This window comes from Macrotis lagotis, chromosome 5 (genome assembly GCF_037893015.1).
Source record: "Macrotis lagotis isolate mMagLag1 chromosome 5, bilby.v1.9.chrom.fasta, whole genome shotgun sequence".
NCBI classification, from domain to species: domain Eukaryota; kingdom Metazoa; phylum Chordata; class Mammalia; order Peramelemorphia; family Peramelidae; genus Macrotis; species Macrotis lagotis.
Genome location: NC_133662.1, coordinates 114,578,073 through 114,599,850, shown reverse-complemented (window position 1 = coordinate 114,599,850; position 21,778 = coordinate 114,578,073).

The window sequence follows — 21,778 nt, the reverse complement described above, 5'->3', positions numbered from 1 at the left end:
TATCTTCTTCCTGACTCCATAGAAGGTTCTTCAACTTAAGTTTTTAACCTTATTTGGCTTTTTATATGTTCTCATGGATCACAGATAAACACACCTACATTCTCCCTTACTTCAAAGGGATATTTTTCCTCAAATGGTCTCTCTCTTGATAGTGTAGAGTACAGTTAATATTAGCTAAGTCTTGGTTTCTTAAAAAGACAATAACAAACCCTCTAGTCTCTTTTTTTGAGGTGTTACATCATAATTGCTTTAATTTGCTTCTCTCTAGTCAATAGTAATTTAGAACATTTTTCCATTTGAATATAGATAGCTTTGATTTCTTCAACTTTGTCCAATTATTGAGCTTTTTTAGTATTATTACCATAATCTTGTGAGAGTAAGCATACCCCCCCTAGAAATATGAGAAAGCTCAAGAATAGTGAGAAAGAAAAGTGTACTTCAGTCTGTGTTCAGATTCCAAAGTCTCTGTCTTTGGAATGAGTTTCCTTCTTTGTCAAAGGTGCACCAGAGAAGTTGCTTCAATACTTTTCCCACAGTAGCTATTACTAGCTATATTACCCTCCACTCCATTCCTCCTCATTTATTCTATTCTCTCTCTCCTTTCACCCTCTTCAGAAGTTTGTTGTATCTAAGTACCCTCTCCCATGATCTTCCCTTTCCTCTATCACCTACTCTTCCTTCCCTCCCCCTTCCCTCCCCCCCATTCCTCCCTTATCCCATCTCTTTCCTCTTGTTTTACTGTAGAGTAAGATAGATTACTATACCTTATTAAGTGTGTGTTATTTCCTCACTGACCCATTTCTGATGAGAATGAAGGCTCACTCATTCCCCCTCACCTTCCCTCATTCCACTCCAATGTAAAAGCTTTTCTTTGACATTTATGTGAAATATCTTAGCCCCTTCTTCCTCTCCTTTCCCTTCCTCCTAGTACTTTCCTTTATTACCCATTGACTCCAAATTATTACCATATTATACCATCATATGCAGTTCCTTCCTGTGCCTTGTTTATATATATGCTCCTTCTAACTGCTCTTATAAATGAGAAATTCCTATGGGTTATCAGTATCTTCTTCCAATGCAGGAATACAAATAGTTCAACATTATTAATATCCTCTTAATTAGTCTTTCCCATCCACCCCCTCTATAGTTCACCTGAGTCCCATGCTTGGAGATCAAACTTTCTGGTCAGCTCTGGTTGTTTCAATAGGAAAGTCTGAAAGTCCCCTGTTTCATTGAAAGTCCATCTTTTTCCCCTGAAAGAGTTCAGTTTTGTTGGGCAGTTGATTCTCAGTTGTAAACCAAGATCTTTTGGCTTCCAGAATATCATATTCCAATCCCTATGAGCCCTTAATGTAGATGCTGCCAGATACTGTGCAATCCTGATTATGGAGCCTTGTTAGTTGAATGACTTGTTTCTGGCACCTTTTAGTATTTTCTCTTTGACTTGGTAGTTTTGGAATTTGATTATAATATTCCTGGAAGTTTTTCTTTTGATATCTCTTTCAGGAGGTGTTTGATGAATTCCCTCAATTTCTATTTTACCCTCAGCTTCTGGGAACTCAGGGTAATTTTTCTGTATTATTTCTTGAAAAAATGATGTTTAGGTGCTTTTCCTGGACATGTCTTTCAAGTATCCCAATAATTTTTAAATTATCTCTTCTGGATCTTTTTTCAAGGTCAGTTGTTTTTCCAATGAGATATTTCACATTTTGTTCTATTTTGGGGTTTTTTTGGTATAGTTTTATTTCTTCCTGATTTCTTGCAAAGTCATCAGTTTTCTTTAGTACCATTCTGCATTTGAAGGAGTTATTTTCTTCAGAGAGCTTTTTTATCTCTTTTTCCAGCTGGCCAATTCTTCTTTTTAAGGCATTCTTCTCCTCATCTGCCTTTTGTGTTGCTCTTTCCATTTGGCCTAAACTGGTTTTTAAGATTTTTACTTTCTTCAGTATTTTTTTTGGCATTTCTTTAACCAAGCTGTTGACTTGGTTTTCATGATTTATCTGCATAGGTCTCATTTCTCCTCCCAATTTTTCCTCTACTTCCCTTAATTGTTTTTTCAAAGTCTTTTTTGAGCTCATCCATAGCCTGAGCCAATTTTCTATTTCTCTTGAGGTTTTGGACACAGAAACTTCTATTTTGCCATCTTCTGAGTATGTATTTTGGTCCTCCATGGGACCAAAGTAATATTCTATGGTGAGATTCTTCTTTTACTGTTGTTTGCTCATTTCCTCATTCTATGATTGATTTACTGTACTTCCAAGACTTTGGGTGGTTTGGGGGACAATACACTGAGATGTTAATTCCTCCAGTGTCTTATGAGAGGCTCCAACTGCTCTCTTCCCTGTGCTCTGGGATGTGGATGACTACAGGCACTCCGCTCTACCTTGGAGCTGTGAGGGAAGTCCCTGCTCAGCTATGGTGGTGTGGGAACCCAAACTGCATCCTGGATCTGAGTGTCAGGAAACAGTTGAGTCCTGCTCCAGGGAGAGCAGAGGGACCTCTGCAGTCTCCCCCAACCCCCTTACTGTCTGTGGGCTGAGAGCTCTGGATGTGCTGGGTCGCTCCACTGATTCTCATTGCTGGTTCTCACCACAGGGCTACTCTGAGGCTGGTTCTCTGCTCCATGTTCACACTGGTATGACAGAGTTCTCTCACCACTCCTTCCAGCTATCCCCAGTGATCCCTAGGCCAGTAGGGCTGGAAACTGGCCCTTCTGCCATATACCTAGGTATCCCCAGGGATCTAGGCAGCAGGCTGCCTGTACTCTTTCCAACCCCCGGCCCCAGTAGAACAGACCTTACCTGTGGAACTTCTAAGTTGTCTTGGACTGGGAAATTGTATCACTCGGTCTTTCTGTGAGTTCTGCCCCCCTAAGCTTCGGCTAGAGTCATAATTTGATGGCTTTTGAAGATTTTGAGGGAACAAATTTCTGGGAATTCCTGCCTTTACTCCTCCAGTCTCTTTAATACAGACATTGAAAACAGATTCCATTAAACTCTCTAGTTCTATGACAGACAGCATCATCATGCCAGAGGAAGCAACCAGAGCATTACTAAAGCAAGCACATTCATCTACTCAACACACATTTGTTACCTATAATATAGTTATGCAGTTGGAGGGTGAGTGGTGAGTAATCCTTTGCTATATTATCTATGTATTGATCCTCCAGCTTTGTCTCGGGTCCTTTCCTTTTCTCTTTCCTTCAAAATAGACCCCTCTTCTAGACTTCTTTAATTTTATAAAGGATACCATAATTCTTCCAGTAACACAAGTGTACAACCTCAGTCATTTTTAGACATTCCATATCCAATCAGTTGCCAAGTCTTCTATACATTACTTTCATATTTCCTCAATCTATTCCCCTTTCTTCCATTATTGTAGTTAATATTCTACTTTAATCTCAGTTCACCTGTCTGTTTTAATATGCTTCTAACTGGATAATAATAGCATGTATCTCATAGGTTTGTTTTGAAAACCAAAGTTTCAGACTCTAAGGACTCATTTCTGAAACAGGAAAGGTCAAAGAATTGACCTAAGAACTATGTGAAAGCTCTCTGAACTGCTATCAGGAAGAGCTGATGGGCAAAAGAGAAGTTATATTTCTCCGAATTACCACCCTCTGCTTAAGAGGTTGAAAATAAAGATCTCTTGAGTCCAGTTAAGGAAGCATATCTAGCTGTTTCTACCATTCCTAGATTTGGGGTTTCTGCTTTTTCTAATAGGGAATAACTGTCTCAGTTAAAGGTATCAGTTGAAGTTGTAGCAGGAAGTCTGAGAAGTTGGAAGAAGATAGAATCAAGTGGGATGAGAGGCAGAGTAAAGAAAGGGAGGTATGGAGGCAGTTAGGTGGTGCAGTGGATAGAGCATCAGTCCTAGAGTCAGGAGGACCCGAGTTCAAATGCATCCTCAGACACTTAATAATTACCTTGCTGTGTGACTCTGGGCAAGTCACTTAGCCCCATTGTCTTGTAAAAACATACACAAAAAAATAGGGGGAGGTAGGGGTGAAGTAGGAGAAACAATATAGCTGAGTTCTCCCAACATTCCCCTGCAAAAACCTTTTAAAACAACACCCCAGAATAGGAAATAAAAATAGCCACAAAAGGAACCAAGTCTGCTGATCTTGTGTCTGGGCTCCAATTTGCCTTACACTGTTTAATTTAGCTCCTCAAAATGACCTATCAGCAGTCAGTAAAGGCAATAATATTTGCTGCTCTCATATAGAAGAAGCAGTTTTTAGGAAATTTATAGCTAACCAAAATATTTCAGATAAGTGGAGGAGAGATAGTGTATCAACATCTACATATGAAATAGGAAACCTCTCCACCCTGATTATCAAGGGCAGATTTGCATGAAGAAACATGGCATTACCATAAATCATACTGCCAGGAAGATTACCGAAGAAGATTTCCTGACCATTGATTATATACTGTGTATGGATGAAAGCAATCTGAGATATTTGAATAGAAAAGTTATTCAAGTCAAAACCTGCAAAGCTAAAATTGGACTTCTTGGAAACTCTAATCCATAGAAACAATCTATTATTGAAGATCCATATTATGAAAATGACTCTGACTTTGAAATTGTTTATGAGCAGTGTGTGAAGTGCTGCAAAGCATTTTTGGAAAACTCTCATTAAGGTTCATACTCATTTATTGCAAAAGGACAAAAGTGATTGACATCAACTTAAAAATGATGTTGACTGTGTTATTAAAGAGAAATAATATGCTATATTTAAAGACCACTGTTTCTTCAATTTCTTTAATGTTCAAATATGTTCTAATTTTAAAAGGTAATAAAATAAAACATTATTTCTGATCCAAGAACATTTGATTAAATAATTTATAATTGTCACACTAGCTAGAATTCCTAATCTATGCTTTGGATTTTAAAACTATAGTGAAACAAACTAAACTTTGTATGTGAAAATTGAAAAACCTCATAAACACAATCATTTAAGTATGTTTGACAGATTTTTTTTCTTTGAGACAACTCCATTTATGCCTAATTGGGATCCTTAACCAGTAAAGAAAACATTAACATCTATGTCCTAGGCAAGAAAAGATAACTGAGGTCATTGTGAAAGGCTGAAGAAAAATGTATTTTAGTGCTTCATTGATGACAATAACTTAATGAAGAGCAAATATTTTATGTTCCTCTTTATCATTTTTTAATATTTTGATTGTCTATTAAAATAAATGTAACCCCTGTCAAAAAAAAAGAAATAACATTTTAAATCGAATTTTGGAGCAACAGAGCACAAAAGGATTAGGTGAGACATTTTTCTATCCCAAGACAACTTAGTAGATAAGAAGGAAAGGTCTTTCATACTGGAGTGGAGGCAGGTCCAGAGATCACACTGCAGCAAAACCTACTGAGGAACTTGGCAGCAACAACAGCTTGCAGAGTTTTCAATTTGGAGATAGCAAGAGAATTGGACAACTGCAAGATAATAGAGTTGAGGGAACCCCTGTGCTAGCACTGGGTAGAGGAATACAAAAACAATGATCAGCTGTGATTGAATTAGCTAACATTACAATGATTCAAGCAATCCCAAAAGACTCATTATAAAAAATGCCATTTACTTCCAGAGACAGAACTGATAAACTGAGTGCAAAGTGAAGCTTACTTTTTCCTTTATTTTTCTTCCTTTCCTTTTCAACAAGATTAATATGGAAATATTTTTGCATGATTTTTCATTTATAACTTATATTATATTGCTTTCCTTCTCAATGACTGGAAGAGGAACTGGAGGGAGGAAGAGGATTTGTATTTAAAATGTGAAAAAACTGAATAATTAAAATAAATATTTTTTTAAATATAGGCAGAGAAAAAAAGGCCACTTCTTTACCTGAGATTATAATGAGGAATGAAATAGTAATGCAGAATTATGTTAGGTAAGGAGGAAAGGAAAGGGGGGGGCTTGCTTCAAATGATCCCAATTTTTTTTTTGCTTAAGTGTGAGGAGCAGTAGGGGAAGCTAGGTCACACAGTGGATAGAGCACCTGTCCTGGAGTCAGGAGGACCTGAGTTCAAATCCAACCTGTGACATTTAATAATTGCTTAGCTGTGTGACCTTGGGCAAATTATCATTGCCTTGCAAAAACCAAAAAGAAAGTGTGAGAACTCCTTAGTTGAAGGTGTAGGAAGGGGGGGAAAGGCTATAAGGAGAGAGAAGAATATTTGGACCAACCACTATGGAAATTTAGGGAGTGAATTGGTTGTGGAGGAGTGGAATGATTATCTTTCTACTGTGAGATCCTAATTCAGATTTCTTCTAGCTACCTTCAGCATCACATAAATAAGAATACAGGAAAGAAATAGCAGGAGTAAACTTGATCAAGTGATAAGTCAAAGAAGCAAGGAATTTATGAGTAGATAATAGTGTTGGTTCACCAACAAATCAAGATAGAGAAAAAAAAAAGAATGCAGTCAGTGCAGGGGTGATGTTCTATGAAAAAACTGAGATATAGAGGGAATGGAAGAACTACAGAGGGTCAGAATCTTAAGGCAAAGAGAAAAAAACGAGTGATAAAAAGACTATGATCAGAAAAAGGAATTTGGGATAGGCAAAAATGAATTGACACACTTGTGCACAATGATAAGATAGCATATATAAACAGCTCTAAATTTCACTAGAAGAAATATGAGCATTGAGCAGCTTAAAAATCTAGTAAATTAGAATATTTGACAGAATATTAATATATAAATTATATGTATACATATTGTATGTATACATTGTATGTATACATATTATATGTATACATATACACATACAAATTATATGTGTACATATAATTTATTATGTATGTGTATAAACATATATGTCTATATATGTATGCTGTATATATATATATATGTGTGTATTCCCTTATATGAGGACTGCATTTGATAAAGAGAGAATGACTATGAGCTAATCACCAAATTCATTGAGGAATAAAGGAAGGAAATATTTAGGGGATATATAGATATTGACCACTGGGATCTATATTGGGTGATAAATTTAGATAGCATGAACCTCAAAGGACATAAGTTAGCTTCTTGGTGCTAAAAGGAGGCAAAGAATATCCTGGCTCCTCTATCACAACCATAATAAGGGAAGTAGTGTCATCAAGGGGGAACTAAGTGTCAGTGAGTACCAGAAGATGGAAGGAGTCAGAAAAAAAGGTTTAAGATGAAAGTAAATTGTTTTTTTTTAAACACAATGGGAGGAGTAGACAAACAGGATACTGGTGGGGGCATATGAACAATTGTGGGAACTGAATGAATCATAATGACTCCATTTCTATTCAGTTATGGGGCTAGTCCAATTTCTGTCTTGTGAGAAAACTTTATTTGATTATGAGAATTGTGAGAAAACTTTATTGCTTTATTTGAAAATAACCCCATATGACTGGGAAGCTAGATCACCTCTACCTGTTGGTTAGAGACCTTCAATTAAAGACCTAAATTATCCTGACTAAAAGCCCAGAGATAAAGATTGATGTAAGCAATTTTCTCATAATTATACATCTCAAGCAAACCATATGTCTTACCTGAAAACTGGTCCCATAATGCTCAATCAGTTACTATTTTTCTTTGTTCATTTCATTGAATATAGATCCTTGGGGGCAGGGGATACAATTTTTTTCTGATTTCAGGGAACTGTACCTGTTCATTCTCTCCCTCCCAATTTGGAAATCCCTTAATCTTTCCTCCAAGTTAAAAAGATAGCCTAGTTTTATATACTGCCATGTATCCTGTTCACTGTTTTCTTTTAATTAACCCACCTTATTTGATTAATTATTTTAATACATAGCTATCTGTCTCTCCCCTCTATTGGGGGTCCACTGCCAAGTTGAGGAGGTCTGGTCCCAATTTGCTATTCAATTGATATGCATTATTTGCTAAATAGATATACTCAGAAACTTGATTCTCCATTTTCCCAGTTATTTCAGATTTCACACACAGCCTAGGGTTGAGGGGCATGACATTAAGGAAGCAGACAGTCCAAGGAAGGCAATGGAATTTGTTCATCAGTAACCCTTTATAATCATTGGAATGAGAAAAGTATTATGGCAGTATGATAATCTTTGAAGAAAGAGTCTGGGCAGAGAATCAAGACTTAGAAAAAGATGTGTTGAGAGATCCCTGAGAATTTTGTATGTATGTATGTATGTATGTATGTATGTATGTGTATGTGTTTGTGTGTGTGTATTAAAAATCAATTGGGGGTGGAGCCAAGATGGTGACAAGAGCAGATTTTGTCTTAGGAGATCTCTCATAAATCTTAGAAACTAAGTACTCTAACTAAATTTTCAAGAGACAGAACCCACAGAGGGACCCAGTGAGGCAGTTCTCCTACTCAAGGTAACCTTGAAAAGAGCAGAAAGGCTCTGCTCCTGGGGTTGGAGGGGCGGCCTGCCAGAGGGGTAGCCTGCCAGAGCAAAAGACCTTCAGCCTCCTGGAGGCAGCCCCAGGGTGCTGGGAGCCACAGCTCACAGGAGCCCCCAGGGCACGAGTCCATTGAGCCTAGGGAGGGGAGTGAGGAGAGAGACTGTGGAGCTCTGTCCCTGGAACAGGACTCTGGGGCTCTGACCACATTCAGATCAAGGTTGCAGTCCAGGCTCCTCCATAGAACAGCAGCTCCCCCACACCTCATCCCCGTGGCAGAGGGGGGTACATATGGTCATTCACAGACCAGGAGAGAGGACAGAGCCTCACACACTGAGATACTTGTGGGAGTGTCCCAAAAGCTCAGGAAGCACCCCAAAACCAGGCTCAGGCTGGGAAAATGAGGAAGCAGAGAAATAAGAGGAACACCATTGAGAAATATTTTGCATATGAGCCCAAGAAAGATCAAAATACTCATTCTGAAGATGAGGAAGCACAAGCTCCTGCATCTAAAAACTCCAAGAAAAACAGAAATTGGGCTCAGGATATGACAGAGCTCAAAAAAGACTTTGAAAATCAAATGAGGGAGTTAGAAGAAAAACTGGGAAAAGAAATGAGAGAGATGCAGGAAAAACATGAAAATGAAGTCAGCAGCTTAGTCAAGGAAATCCAAAAAAAATGCTGAAGAAAATAGCATGCTAACCAGCTTAGGTCAAATGGATAAAACAGTTCAAAAAGTTATGGAGGAGAAGAATGCTTTAAAAAGCAGAATGGGCCAGATGGAAAAAGAGGTAAGAAAGCTCTCTGAGGAAAGCAAATCCTTCAGACAAAGAATAGAACACAGGGAGCTTGCTGAATTTACTAAAAAATCAGGAATCAATACTTCAAAACCAAAGAAATGAAAAATTAGAAGAAAATGTGAAACATCTCATTGAAAAAACAACTGATATGGAAAACAGCTTTAGGAAAGATAATTTAAAAATTATTGGAATACCTGAAAGTCATGCTCAGGAAAAGAGCCTTGACATCATTTTCAAAGAATTACTACAGGAAAATTGCCCTGATATCCTAGAAGCAGAGGACAAAATAGAAATGGAGAGAATTCACCAATCCCCCAAGAAAGAAATTCCAAAAAACCAACCCCTAGGAATATTATAGCCAAGTTCCAGAACTCCCAAGTCAAAGAGAAAATATTACAAGCAGCCAGAAGGACACAGTTCAAATATCGTGGAGCTGCAGTCAGGATCACACAGGACTTAGCAGCAACTACATTAAAAGCTCGTAGGGCTTAGAATATAATATACTGGAAGGCAAAAGAGCTTGGAATGCAACTGAGAATCAACTACCCAGCAAAACTGAATGTCCCCTTCCAGGGAAAAAGATGGACTTTCAATGAACCAGGGGAATTTCAAATGTTCCTGTTGGAACGGGCAGAGCTGAACAGAAGGTTTGATCTTCAGATACAGGACTCAAGTGAAGCATAGAGATTGGAGGAGAAGGGGAAAATATGAGGGACTTAAGGATGATGAATTTCATGTATTCCTGCATAGAAAAATGACACTGATAATACTGATATGAACCTTCTCAGTTAATAGAGCAGGTAGAGGGAGCTTTTATAGTTGAAGCGCAGGGGAAAGCTGAATTTGAAGATAAAATATGGTTTAAAAATGGAGTCAATAGAAAAAAGGGAAATGTAATGGGAGAAAGAAAAAGGAGAGAGTGAATAGGCCAAGATATTTCATATAATAAGATTTTTCTTTATTACAATGAGCTATTGCAATGATATGAAAGGGGGAAGGCAAGGGAGAATGAGGGTATCTTTGCTATCATCAGAGGTGGTTAGGAGAGGAAACAGCATATATATACTCAATGGGGTATAGACATCTGGAGTAAGAAGTGGGGACAGGGGGAAGGGGGGATGTGAGTGATAGAGGAGAGGACATGGTAGTGGAGAAATACGAAAGGAGTGAGTTGCGATCAGCAATGTCAATGGTGGAAAAATATGGAAGTTACTTTTGTGATGGACTTATCATAAAGAATGTGATCCACCTGCGACAGAGTTGTTGGTGTTTGAACATTAAAGCACATTTTTTATTATTATTATTTGGGGGGGGGTTGCAGGGCAAATGGGGCTGGGTGGCCTGCCTGGGGCCACATAGCAGGGTGATCATTGGGTGTCTGAGGCCAGATTTGGACCCAGGTGCTCCTGGCTCAAGGGCCAATGCTCTGTCCACCACCCAGCCACCCCTACTATTATTACTATTTTATTTTATTTTAGGTCTTTTTTTTTCTTTTTTTGGTTTTTGCAGGGCAGTGGGGTAGGGGTGGCTTGCATGTCACATGGCTGGGTGATTGTTGGGTGTATGGGGTCGGATATGGGCTCAGGTGCTCCTGGCTCCAGGGATGGTGCTCCGTCCATTGCACCACCTGGCCATACCTACAATTGTCACTCTTATTTTTTTTTAATTTTAATTTCTTTCTCTCCCCTTTATTGCTCAAGCAAGTCTATATTTTTGGCAGGGAGGAGGTATTTTGTTTATTCGTAAACAAGAATATTTTATTAATGTATAAAAACATTATTTGTACAAAATGAGAATAAATAAATATTAAATATAAAAAAATCAATTAAGGATGAGAGTACAACCTATGGTCACTAATACATTCATTCCATCTCTTTCCATCATTTCCAAGAAATTTCTTTCACTATAATATCTGCTCTCAGAAATTAGTCAGGAGAAATTGATTTAATAGTTAATTATGTCTTCTTGTACCACAAATATCAAATTCTATATGAAATTATAGGGCAACTCTAAACATCCAAAGATCTAGAATTTCATCTACGATTTACCTGTGTGAGTTAGGGGAAGTCACTTATCTGGGCTTCTGTTTCCTCATGGACTAGATGAACCCACCTGCAAATCACACAGTCCTTCATGAACCAAGATTTGGAAACCATAGACATCTTAAAGGCTCTTTGGACAGTTGATTTGGGAATTTATAATTTTTTAAGCAGGCATAGAAAATTGATAATAGGCATTTAATTTCCAAACAAAACAGATGTTTAAATATGGAATTTGTTGAACCCAGTGAGCATCAGAAAAAAAAAACCCTGGAGATTTTCCATCTTGGTTCTAGTCTCCCTGCCCTTCAGCCAACAATCTGGTGGGAAAGTAAATCCCTGGTATATTACAGAGTTTCTGTCTAATGTGTTCCAAGCAGAATGTGCTTGCCAAGTAGGCTCAGTTTCCTAGTTTACAAAACAACCTCTTAATAGTCCCTAACTTTAGGGAGCCAGCTTCAGACAAGAAGAAAATTAAGGCTTTTTTTGTTGTTGGCTGCACACATTATTGGTCACTAAGCTTTGAAACTATTATCAGCAAGAAGCAAAAAACAAAAAAGCAAACAATAACAACGAAATAAAAAACCCTGGTTCACCCAATTAGTTAAAAGAGGCAATTAAGAGGGAATTCCAACTAGTCAAGGAGTCAAAACCTTGTGAAACAGAAGATTATAAGATGATTTTAGAAATGGATATGGACTATTGGGAAGTAGATACCAATAACAAATATGTGGCCCAGTACATAGTGAAGAAGATATGATTTCAAATTCAACTGCAAACACTCCTTAGATTCATGACCCTGGACAAGTCACTTAACCTCTGATTGCCTCATTCACCTTTAAAATGAGAGTCAATGATAATCACCCACCTCCTAGGGTTGTTATGAAGATCAAATTAGTTTATATTCAGAAAGTGCTTTACCACAGTGTCTTGCACAAAGTAGGCACTATAAAAATGTTAATCATCATTATTCTTATACTGGCAGGATGGGAGCCCAAGTTTATATATATTCAGTAAATATCATTTATAGAATTTGAGCTGGCTCTTATGACTTCAGAATCAGTGTGCTTTACAGTCCTCATAAAGCTATCAGAAGGGCTTACTGAATATCTGCCATCATATTTGGAACTTAAGAGCAACAACAATAACCAAAAATGGAATTAATGGGGACAGGTGGCACATCAATGTCCCTCCTGGGGAGGCAGAGAGTCATAGGGCTTCAGAAGAAAGAAAGAAAAATGTAGAAACCACTGGAAGGTATCTGAAAATCAAGGAAGGCTATATGAAAGACAGTGAGGGGAAGCTTAAAACAAGTAGAATTAGTCTGGAAAAGACCAAGGTCATGAGAATTATCACAAGATCATAGACATAGCTGGAAGGGAACAGAGAGACTATCCTACTCCCTCAATTCAGAGCTGAATAATTGAGTCCCAAAAAAGTTAAGGACTGGTCCCAGAGAAAAGCAAGGCTAGAATTCAATCCCAAGAACTTTGACTCCAAATATAGTGCCCTTCAACTGACTCATTGCCAGTAATAATTCTTTTCTTGAATATAATGTGCTTTTGTAAAAAGAGAATGCTGACCAGATGTTTCTTGAGTCCAGGGAAGGCAAAATGAGATCAATTAAAAGACCAAAAATATGGGTTGGGCACAAGGAAGAATTTCTCACAAATAAAGTCTCAAAAATGTAATAAAATGCCTTGTTGGGTAGTGAGATCCACTCCACTTAAAACATGCAAGTAGAGACTAGATGGCCATTTATCAATACTACTCTAAAGAAGATCCCTTCAAAGGGTTAAGAGATTGGAACAGATGATTGCTTATAGACTCTTCAAGTTTACTAAGCTAAACTTTTCTCTGTCATAAAGGCAATTAAACATTAGACTTATTTGTTGGAGGTTTGGGGGTGTGAGGAGGGGGGAAGAGCAGAGAGGAATATTGAAATATCTTTCCCTTGAAACTGCATATTTTAAAAGTTACATTATGCATTACCAACTTGGCTAATTTGGTTGCTGTTCTATGCCTAGACAAAACACAGGAACCATACGATGTGACAAGCAGTTCAGTTAACAGAGAAGAGGGAATTTTAGAGAGCATTTAGCTCATTTTCCTCATTTATAAAAGAGGGGAAGTAAATGAATGAATTGAGAAGACATTAATTTTTCAATATTATGTCATTTTATTTTTTCCAATTATATGCAAAGATAGTTTTTAATACAAATCTTTTTCTAAGGTTTTGATTGTCAAGGCATTATTAATATGTTGTTCCAAGAAGCACAGTGGTGATGTTGGAAATACAAATGTAAAACAATTGAAACCCCTGTGCTCAAGGAAAAAATAATATATCTATAATAGTAAGTAAAGTGATATCAGAGAAAGGTGTTTAGGTCCAGAAAGCCATACCCAAGAAACATGCTGGAGCCAGCTCTAATGGGTTTGTTAAATTCAATTATTAAATTTTGATTGTTAAAATATACACTTGAAATTTGACATTCTCTACAAATTAGAGCTTAATTTATTATTTTGTTGACTGTATGGATTTTTAATACTGTTAATAATCCATATTAATCCTGTGTGTCCCAAGGGAGTGGGTTGTTAAATAGCACATCCTTGTATCATTCTTTAAACACTGCATTTGGCAAAAGTACAGTAGAAGGTTCAGGGAAGGAAGGCATCATCAGACTGGAGGACTGGTTACTATAGGATGAAAGGAAGAGGAAGAGGGGGAGGATAATAATGACAATGAAGATGATCACCATTTATATGGCTCATTAGGGTTTGCAAAATGCTTTTCGTCTATTATCTCATTTGAGCCTCACAACACCCCTGGTAAATAATCACAGGGAGTATACATAGGGAGCAGAAAATTACACAGATGTGATGATTGATACCTCCCTTTCAGGAAAAAAAAATAGTGATTCTAATTTTGATTACTTTTCTCAGAACAAGAAGTGGAAGGGAGGTGAGGTAGAGAATAGAAAGCAGCATAGAAGAAAGATAATCTAAGTGAAGCATGAAACAAATTGCCGATGCAGAAGGTCTCACATTTTGGAAAGAGTAGTGATAAGTGTTGAACCCTTGATCTCCTAATTCTCCTAAATGATCTTCTCAGTTCTGCCAACCATCTTTTCATTTGTAGCAAATAATTCAGTCAACAGGAAGGAGCATTTTTAATTGAAATAATCACTAGATTTTCTTTTTTTCTGTATTTAGAGTAATTGCAATGTGCAAACAAACTTTTAAAGTCATCTGCCTTCATAGTTCCAAACCCCAGTATGCACTTTCAAATGAAAAAATGAAAAAATATGAAAAGAAGAATTTTCAAGATTCAGAGTTCCAAGGAAGATAGGATTCACTCATTCTGGTTTTTCTTTTGATTTACGAATCTCCTTTCCTCAGCATGACTTATTTCCTCCACAGTGAATATCTTCCTCAGATCCAAGACTAAAAAGGCTGAAAGAGGTCAAATTCTATCTCAGTTTATCATTAAGGCAAAGCACCTCTAGGATATCCAGAATATCCCCCCACTTTGGGGATCAAAGAAGCAATATTGAGAGGTTAAAAAATGTTGATTTTTAATTGTAGGACTGGTCTCACCTCAGCCCTGCCATTTTATGATCATTGTGACCTCAGGCAAGTCATGCCCTCCTCTCACCCTCAGGTTTCTCATCTATAAAACAAGTACCTAAGACAAAATAATCCTTAAGATTTTTGTGTTCTAAATCACATGATAGCTTTGTTCTCTAGAAAAATTAATGTGGTGTCAGGAATGATCCTCAAACCCAAACTTGCCTAAAAGTTGCCGCCAGATCCTTGGTGTGACTTCAGAACAAATCTACATTGTTATTCTTTGTATACGCATATAAGAGTACATGTATGTATGGGTATGCTTTAGTGGGGGAGGAGGGAAAAAGGAAAAAAGGTCATTCAAAGGCATAACTGGCTTTAAATAATTTGCCAGTTAACATGCTTAGTTTTTAGTATTGGGATTATTTCCTTTCTGGATATTAATTAAGTCAATAAGCAGTGTGTGTTTAGCTCTAGCAATATATGGAAAGGCAAAGACAGTCCCTATCGGGGAGGCTAGTTGGCACAGTGGATAGAGCACCATCCCTGGAGTCAGGAGGACCTGAGTTCAAATCCAGCTTCAGACATTTAATAATTACCTAGCTTTGTGGCCTTGGGCAAGCCACTTAACCCCATTTGCCTTGCAAAAAAACTTTAAAAAAAGAAAGAAAAGAAAAGACAGTCCCTATCCTCTTCCCAAAAAAACTTGCACAAGCAACAGGAAATCATCTTTGTGACAAAGGAATGTGAGTTTCTTGAGGGCAAGGAACACATAGATATGTGTATGTCCATACATATGTGATATATGGACTTGTGTGTCTGGAAATGTGTGTACTTACATATATATATATATATATATATATATATATATATATATATATGTAATAAAATGTCTAAATATCCTTAAAATATCCTTAATAGGCATTAGATAACTGCTTGGTGAATTGACCTGAATTGAATTGAATATGAAGGTAGACCTTTCTGGACTGGACCAGAGATTGAAAGATACAACTATAGGGGGCAACTAGGTGGCACAGTGAATAGAACACCAGTCCTGGAGTCAAGAGGACCTGAGTTCAAATTTGACCTCAAACACTTAATAATTACCTAGCTATGTGACCTTGGGAAAGTCACTTAACCCCCATTGTCTTTCCAAAGAAAGATAGGAAGGAAGGAAGGAAGGAAGGAAGGAAGGAAGGAAGATATAAGAGCAACTTGACTTCAGACAGGAATATAAACACTCTACCTCCACTGGGGTGGGGGGAGGCAGCTGATGGGGAAAAAAAGGTAGACATTGACCAAAAAAACCCTTAAAACAATGAAGCATGGTAAGAGGACACATCTTTGAGGCAAAATCTAAAAGTATAACTCAAGAATATAGATCCTGACATTAACACTTCACCAGCCTCTGCCTCAGTTTTCTCATTCACAAAATGGAGATAACAATACTTTCCTTCCAGCTACCATAAGGATGCTGTGAGGAAGGTGCTTTCTAACCTGAAAAGTGTCATAATGATATACTCAATATCATTTGCTAAATAAATGATAAATGTGCTGGCTTTAAATTCAGAAAATTTATGACTGAGCCATAGCTCCTAGCTTTAGTGTAACTTTAGACAAGTTATTTTGAGTCTGTTTTATCATTTGATAAAATAGAAATAATGATGATGATGATGATGGTTATGAAAGTATTTACTGTGAAGGGTCATTGTCAGGATTATAATGAATGATGTATTTAGAATGATTTGAAAAACATAAAAACTATATAAATACTAGTTTTTAACCTATAATCATGCTGTATAAATGTCAGCTTATTACTCCTGAGGCTTAAGTGTTCCACTCCATTAACTTTGCACTTGATCTAGCAATGGAAGAGTAAAAATTCATCCCTATTGATCATTGAATTACTTTGCTCACTCCCAGATAATTATCATCTCTATACATGTGAGACAATAACTAGTCCAGATCCCTCTAGCTCTAAGACTTAAAAGGTCACAAGGGCCATAAAAAATATAGTGAAAAGTAATTGAAGAATATGATAAATTACTTTGCTCTTTTGCTTCAGTCTTTTCCAATTCTTTGTGTCTCTATTTGATGTTTTCTTGACAAAGATACTGAAGTGGTTTACTCTTCCCTTCTCCAATTATTTTACAAGAAATGAACCTGGGGCTAACTGGATTAAATGACTTGCCCAGGGTTACACAGTTAGTAAGTATCTGAGGTCAAATCTGAACTCAGGAAGATAAGTCTTCCTGACTCCAGGACTAGCATTCTATCCACTGTGGTGTCTAGCTGCCTTTTGATAAATTATATTATGAATCTATAAAAACCTAAAATTTTTTTCAGGTAAATAATAATAATTATATACCACTCCCCCAAAAATCCTAATTGGGTACTTTCTTTAATTGTTGGATTGATCAAGATTTGAAAATATTAATGTCATGAAAAGTTTCTACTTGAATGATTTCTATTAATAGGTGAAGGTTGCATGATTTTGGACAATGAGGATGTCTATAATTTAAGAGTATTACACAGCACCTGAGGTTCAGTTGTGTTGAGTGATTTGCTCAAAATTACTAGGTTCAGACCCAGATTTGAAGTCTTTCCTTCATTCCCAGTACCCCACCAAGGTCAAGTAATGAAACTGGGTTACTAAGCCTATGACAAAAAATGCATGTTGAGTTTAAAAGTTATCTATCTCTCAGCAAATAGAATTTGAAGTTGACTCCATTGGCACCATACTTCTTTTTGTCAGTCATTAGGTGAATCATTTTAAGAAAAAACTTCTGGGAAAGTATTTGAGGGATTTCTCATTTTTTTCCCTCTAATCCTATGTTCAAGGTTAAAGAAATATGCAGATGACACACCACATTCTAGTGGTAGCTATTTTGATGAGACTCTGAGCATACTAACCTTGGTAGGTATTTCTTGGAACTGATTGGTACAATCTGAATGATCTAATAGAGAAATGTCAGTTGTTGTTAAAATATAGTCAAATCTGGTTCTAACTCCATTACTAGCTGTGACTTACTTCTCCCATCTTTAAAACAGGAGTGAAAACATGTCCTAAATGTACAAAGTTATTACAGGGCACTTAGAAAGACAGGCAAAGAAGAAATAACAAACAAGCAAAAACACCAGAAAGGTTGACTTTTTTAAAAAAACAAGTTCTTCATAATATAGATAATGTAGTTTCATTTGCAATTTTCTTCTATAGAATAATATATATATATATGGAAATGCTCATTTTGTTTAGTATGTTTAGATTTAAATAAAAAAGATTATAAAAAATAAAAACATGGAATTATTTGAATTATTACTAATACTGTCAAATTGAAGAATCATAGAATCTGAGAATTAAAGGGAACACTAGAAACTCATGTACCCTTTCCAAGAACTGACAACATCAATGACTAGTGGTCATCAGACCATATTTGAATACTTTTAAAGTTAGGAAACTCCCTTCAGAAGATAATCTATTCAGTTTTCAAATAGGTATGCTTTAGTAGGATTATAAAGTTGTTCTTAATATTTAAATTAACCATTATTTATTAAGTATCTATTATGTGAAAAATATTAGGGAATATGGAGATTAGATCAGATGTTATCCCTGTCTGTATGGAACTTACAATAAACTATGAGGATGTGACATGAAAATAACTCTGCTTCAAAATATGAGACATGTACACAAGAGGTCTACAAAGTGATTGTGTGAAGTCGAAGTAAGTCAAAGCTATTAGTAACCTGGTGGATTAAAGATTTCATGAAAGATGGAGTATTTGAGTTGGGAAAAAGAAAGACAAAGATAAAGTAAGAGAGACACAGAGAAATACAGACAGACAGACAGAGACAGAGTGAGATAAAGAAATAAAAACTGAGAGCATTTCAGTGCTAAACAGGGATGGGGGAAACATCTATAATATGCAAATCACAGGTAGGTGATATGATGTTTTAAGTATCACAAAGATTCAGCTTCCTGAGTTCAAATCTGTCTTCATACACTGAGTAGCTATGTGACATGAACAAAATGAGAATTTCCATATATGTTATTCTATAGTAGAAAATTGCGAATGAAACTACATATCTATATTATGAAAAACTTGCTTTTTAAAAAACGTCAACAGGTACCTTTCTGATTTTTTGGCTTGTTTGTTATTTCTTCTTTGCCTGTCTTTCTAAGTGCCCTGTAACAACTTTAACTGTTTGCCTCCTCTTCTCATCTGTCAAATGAACTGGAGAAAGAAATGGTAAAGCATTTCAGTATCTTTGACAAGAAAATCCCAAATGGAGGTCACAGAAAATTAGACACAACTGGTGTTTTAACAACAAAAAAGAACAGTTTTCCTATCAGATTTATGGATAAGGGAACAATTTATGACCACACAAGAGATAGGGAACATTATATAGTATAAGATGGACAATGTTGATTATATCAAATTAGAAAGAGGTTTGCATACACAAAACCAGTGCAGCCAAGATAAAAAGAAAAGCAGGAAACCAGAAAATTTTCCAGGTTTTTTATTTGGGGGGGGGTCCTGAAAAAGGCCTCATTTATCAAAAACATAAAGAAGTGAATCAACTTGACAAGAATACCAATTATTTCCTAATTGATACATGGTCAAAGAATGTAGGCAATTTAATTAAAACAACTCTAAAGTTTCACCTTATAGCAATCAAATTAAATATTATGACAAAAAAAAGGTAAGTGTTGAAGAGTATACTGGAAAGCTGAGACATGAAAACATTGTTGCTGAAGTTGTGAAGTTATCCAACCATTTTAGAGAGCAATTTGGAAACTATACAACTGTTCATACTCTTCTGGGAATGTTTTCCTTTAATTTTTTCTCTGGTGAAATCATTCTTCCTATAAGATCTAATTCAATTATGATATCTCCAAGAAACCTCTCCAGTCTCTCCCAGATGAAGGCAAGATCTTTCATCTCATATTTCTTAGTATACTTTATTTAGCCCTACATTTTTTACAATGTGACATATTTTCTTCATACTTTTTAATATAATCCCCATTAGATTATAAAATTTTTAAGAGAGTGTTCCAGTTTAAAAATGTTCATATCTCTTATCTTCTAAAGCAGTGACTACATATTTCAGGTGGTTATTAAATTATTGAATTGATGTTAAAGTCTTTGTTTATGTCATAAAATATTCTTCAAAAAGCAATATTCAAAAAATATTCTTCAAAATTAATATTCAAAAAAGTATAAAGATAATGAAATGAGAGCAGAGAATAATTCCAAATAAATCAAACATTATTAACTTAATCCTAAAAGAAAAGACAACAAGCTTACCAAAAAAAAAAGCAGAAAGGTTAATCTAAAACAAAAGGTAAGAAAGCAGAGAATGTATCTGAAACTAGTATGCCTAATTATATGCTAATAAAACTCAAATTTTAAAAAAAATTAATATAAAAATAAAAATATCAGATTAACAAGAGCAGCAGGAGCCTTCAGGTCAAAGATGAGAAAGACACTGGAAATCTGGTCAAAAAGAGATTAAGGGGTAACCTAAACTGATCCTGGAAGCAGGACAAGGTGCTACTTAGCAACTCCATTTTCATATGGCAGTACTGGATAAGGCTAATACCATTTTGAAAGCAATGAAAACTTGCAGCCCTACAAAACCATCTCTAAAAAGAAAAAGCCAGAAATTTGGAACAATGCCTCCCCACTCTGAGGTGAGCAAAGTTCAACTTTAACATAAAATTCTAAGTCAAGAAATAATCTGCAAAGTGAGCAAACAACCAAAAAACTACAAAGTACTTTTAAATTCTTTTTAAACAAGACAGAAAGAAGAAATAAAATAAAATTTAAAGATCAAAAAATAAATGAAAAGAAAAATTGATCTGAAAAATATAGGGTTAATTAAAAGAACTTAAACATGATATTATAATAAATTATAAATAAAACTTCACCCCAATATCTTAGACTCATAGAATTAAATAGAAAGTAAAAGAATTCACCAATTGCCTCCTGAAATGAAAACTCTCAGGAATATTATAATCAAGCTAATGTAAGGTGAGGCTATTGAGAAATGCAAGAAGAAGAAGAAGAAGAAGAAGAAGAAGAAGAAGAAGAAGAAGAAGAAGAAGAAGAAGAAGAAGAAGAAGAAGAAGAAGAAGAAGAAGAAGAAGATACCACTTTTAGTTTTAGGAAAAGGACAGGATTAGGTCAACCCTAAGATCTCCTCCAACTCTAAGATTCAAGAAAATTGTATTATTGTTCAGTCTTTCTCCAAAATGCATATTATCATATGTGCTCTTCAATGTGAATATCCCTATATAACAATAAATACATGTCAAGTGAAAATATTTACCTTCAATGAGATTATTGCAAACTGTTTAACTTGTCTATTCCAATTTAAAAATGTTTTATTTGGGGGCAGCTAGGTGGCGCAGTGAATAGAACACCGGCCCTGGAGTCAGGAGTACCTGGGCTCAAATCCAGTCTCAGATACTTAATAATTACCTAGCTGTGTGGCCTTGGGCAAGCCACTTTACCCCATTGTCTTGCAAAAACCTTAAAAAAATGTTTTATTTTGTGAGGGAAAGGACAGAGAATGAGGAATAGAACATTTCTAAATAATTTCCTTCAAGAACTAGATACCCTTTAGAAGTCAGCTGAAGCATAAGGAGGTCCTCATGCCTATGAGTCTCAGTGTCATTCTTTGGATCCTTTGAGGCTGTTACTCTATACGTCTTGTTTCCTGGCTCATTCATTTATAAAAAACAGTTTGGGTCTACTGTCTTGCTTTGTCACTCTTCATTCTTACCACATGAGTTCACAGCACTAACAACAAAAGATATGCAAAGGACAAGTGATGCAGTATTAATGAGAGTGTTGTTGCAGCAATGCAAATAGGAATTTCACCTCTACCTTGGCAACCAGTTCTAAATAAATCATATTCACTGTCCAAGGGCATGGTGTATGGTTCATGTTCTACTCAAAGGTTAGTTGCAATCTGGATGAGGAAGGAGAAAAGAAA